Source organism: Nicotiana tabacum, chromosome 17, assembly GCF_000715075.1.
Source record: "Nicotiana tabacum cultivar K326 chromosome 17, ASM71507v2, whole genome shotgun sequence".
NCBI lineage: Eukaryota > Viridiplantae > Streptophyta > Magnoliopsida > Solanales > Solanaceae > Nicotiana > Nicotiana tabacum.
Window position 1 is genome coordinate 109,704,555 of NC_134096.1, and position 3,851 is coordinate 109,708,405.

Consider the following 3,851-nt stretch of genomic DNA (forward strand, 5'->3'; position numbering starts at 1 on the left):
CCAAAATCTTAATGCTAAACGGACATGTGTCGGTTGCACGCTGAACCAAAGACAAACAGACCCCGGTTCCGTACGGAAATTCCGCCAGTTACCATCCTTTACAGCCGGTTATTTTATGTAGTCAACAGATTCCCAAAATCCATCGAACAAATCTACTCTTAACTTTTTCCTCTATATATGTACCTTTCCTCTATTCCCCAAACAAACGCAAACAAAACTTGGAAAAAAGTTCAATTATCTTTGCTTTTTCTGTTGTTTCAAGAAAGATTGATAGGTATGTACATGAGTAGAGTGGTGGCGTTGCAGCAAGCTGTGATGAGGATGATTCAGGGGGTGAAGGATCAAGCAATAAGACGGGGTGACAGTGGAATAAAGACTCTCAAGGACTCTTCTTCATGTGGTGGTTCATCTTCAAAGCAGACGAGGAAGTTCTCTGGTGCTCTTGATTCCAATGCTCTCCAAGCAGCTAAGTCTGACAAAATAAAACAAGCAGAAGAATCTCTTCGGACTGTCATGTACTTAAGCTGTTGGGGTCCTTAATTTTACTTCTTGGTATACATGGAACAGGGGAAAAAACAATTATAATTAAGACAACGATGTGGGGTGTGTGCGTGTGTGTGTATATATATATATATATATATATATATATGTATATAAGGGAAAGAGAGTCTTGTGACTGGCTAGTGCAGGTACAATTGTACATTTGACTGTGAAAGAGTCAGACTTTTGCAGAACACAAAATATATCTTATAACTTATTTGCTACTATTTCTTAATGAGATTGTAATTATAGAGGTACTATATAATAAGCCTTTGTAACAAATCGCTGTCATTAAATGAAAATGGATTGAACAGGAAATCTACCTTTCCTTTGAGTTAATCTGGTTCATGGACTAAATCAACAGTGGATATTTTCATTTCCTCTGCTTTGATTCCCAGTTAGGAAAGATCTGTTTTCTTCTAAGAACTGTTGGGCGACGTCTATTGGTTGGGTGGAATTGCTTTAAAAAAAGGAATGAGGTAAATGATAAATATGCAGATAATGAGGTTCTTGATAGTATTCTTTTTCCCTAGTCTTCCTTATAATGTATGGATTTCATATGTAGCCTTATATGTCAGGCGTACTTGCAGGCATAGGGGTATAGGGTAAAAGATTTGTAAAGAAATTAAACTTCCTCTCTGTTGAAAACTTTGGTTGTGAGATTGAGAGATTAATACTTCTTCTGTTTTAATTCATGTGACATGATTTGACTGAGATAAAGTTTAAAAGTTTCAAATATCAAAAGTTTATTGGGTAAATGTTTTGTGTGGCTGTAAATTTTTTTTATTAAGACTAAAATAAATGATAAAATTATAAAATAATGTACTCAATAAGTCGACATTGTAGTATTTTAGCCTACTTATAAGTTTGTAAATATATAGCCAAATATCAATAAGCTTAGATCTGATTTTTTTTTCGTTTTTTTTACTCTCTATATTTTCAAGCGTGAAACATCCGTGAGTTTTCATTTTTCTTTTTCCTCAAGTTTTTACATACCTATCACAACTACAAAAACACAAAAATAGACGCGAAAAATTTAAAATTCCATCTCCTTTAATGCTAATTTTGTTAAATTTTGAATATGGTTTTGTGAGAAATTTTAGTGGGTATTGTTTGAATTTATTAGAAATAGCCTAAGTAGGCTGTATACAAAGTTTGAACTCGTTTGATATGTTCTATTTAATTTTAAATTATAAAAATACCACTTCAAATTCAAAAAAAATATATAATTAAGAATTTAATAGATCTTGACATATGAATATGGAAGAACAAAGAGATACGTATTTCACTAACACTTGATAAGAAAGTGACCATGCAACCCATTATCTAAAGTTAATAAAAATAGAGCATTTCATATTAAACTAAATATTACATCCCATGAGAGAATCACAAATATTTTTAGATATGTTTTAAAGAAAATTTTATGAAAAATCTTAAAAGTATATATAATAATTATATATTTATATATCGGTTAGGTTCGAATTTTTTTTACTCAATACCAAACTAAATCAAACCAAACCTGATCAAGTTTTTTAATCTACTTGGTACGATTTTCCGATTCGATTTGTGTTTACCCGAAAAAAGGTACAGTTGAATTTGTTCGTGGTTTCTAGACAAGTGAATTAATTTGATCCAAAAAGTAACGAAATAACTGATGAAATATAAAATACTTAGCCTTAGAATGTAGATGAAACGTCAGAGCTAATGAGTCCGGAAACAGGGTTTCCGGGCACAATAATGATAAGATAAAAAGCAAGAGAATAAAATTGTATTAAAATACTGTATAGTATGTAGTGTCAGTTAGCCAGAAAATTTCCCTTTACAATGATAACTGAGCTCTCTATTTATAGCTAGGTCTAGGGAAGAAAGTCCTTGGATCATGCCCTTCATTAATGTCAATTATGAGGGCCATTGATGAAGATGTAACGTTAGACATAAATGCCAAATTCCTTGTAACGGACCATCATCCTTAATGATGCAAAATATTATGTATTAAATGTTACCGGGCGCAAAGCATTTAATACTCCTTTTATGATCGTTATTCCTTCCGGTGACAAGCAGATTAGTTATGTTCGGTGGCCATTTTCATCTTGTGTTCCACGTGTCCTTCCTTTAAGCGGCCACGTGTCATGTCGTATTTTTCCCTATATAATTTGTACACCCCTGCTTTCCGGTGACATAACTTTGTGTTACCGGGAAGTTGGTAGAAACACTCTTTTGGCTAAAATTACTATAATTCCTTTTGAAGGTCACTGACAATTGATTAGACGCATGTCTCTCCGCATTTAATTCTTTTTGTCGATTATCGAGGTAATCATGACCATGAATTTAGCCGCCAAAATTTTAGTTATACGCATCCTCCCCCTCTTATGTACTTCATAAATTTCTCAAACTTCTAACTTGCATCTTTTATTTCCCAACTTTTCTCTGATCTTCAAACCAGAAATTTTTCCTTCCTTCTTTTCCTATGGCTTCCTCTTCAAAACATGCTAGTTCTTCAAAAGGCAAGAATAAAATCGAGGATTCCATTCCTCCATCAGTGGGTTTCATCATCCCAAGAAGGCTTAATACTTCGAAGGATTTTGAAGAAAAATTTTCTACTGCTAACTCTCGCACATGGGTTGTTAGTAGATACTTTTCTTCCATTCGCCCTTCCGGTATTCTTGCTGTGAAAGAGGACTACCGCTGCCCTGAGTTAGATATTATTGCTCCTATTTTATCGGAGAGAGTGACCCTTCCCAAGGAGGGTTTTACATATTTCTTCATGTATCCCTTTACTTTGGGTGCGTTTTCTTTTAACGGAGAGCTTGATTCCATAATTGCGGAGTTTTGCCTTTACTACCAGGTGTGTTTGGCACAGGTAAATCCTTCAGTGTGGAAGACGAGCGCCTGCCTTCGGCGTTTGTGCCAGAGAAACTGGAGAGGAGCTAACTCTAGCTCATATGATGAATTTCTATTCACCCAAAATCTTCCGCGGGGGAATGATAAACCTTTGCAAGCGTGGACACCATGCTTTACTGTCTAGCATGGATGACGACAACGACCGTGGGTGAAAGAAACGGTTCGTTGCAGTTTCCACCAGTGACATTATTCCAACAACGGCTTCATCCTTTTCGGTTGCTTGGAACCGCTCTCGTAAGTTCCCTTTAATAAACTTTTTCCTACTAAATATTCTTTCATGCTTGTATTGATCCTTCAACCTTCGTTTGTTAGAGCAACTCGATGGATCCCACGGGTGATAGAAGGCTTAGACCAGTGGGTTCAAAAGATCTTGGACATCACAACGCCCGAAACTCGTTTTGTGGAAAGAG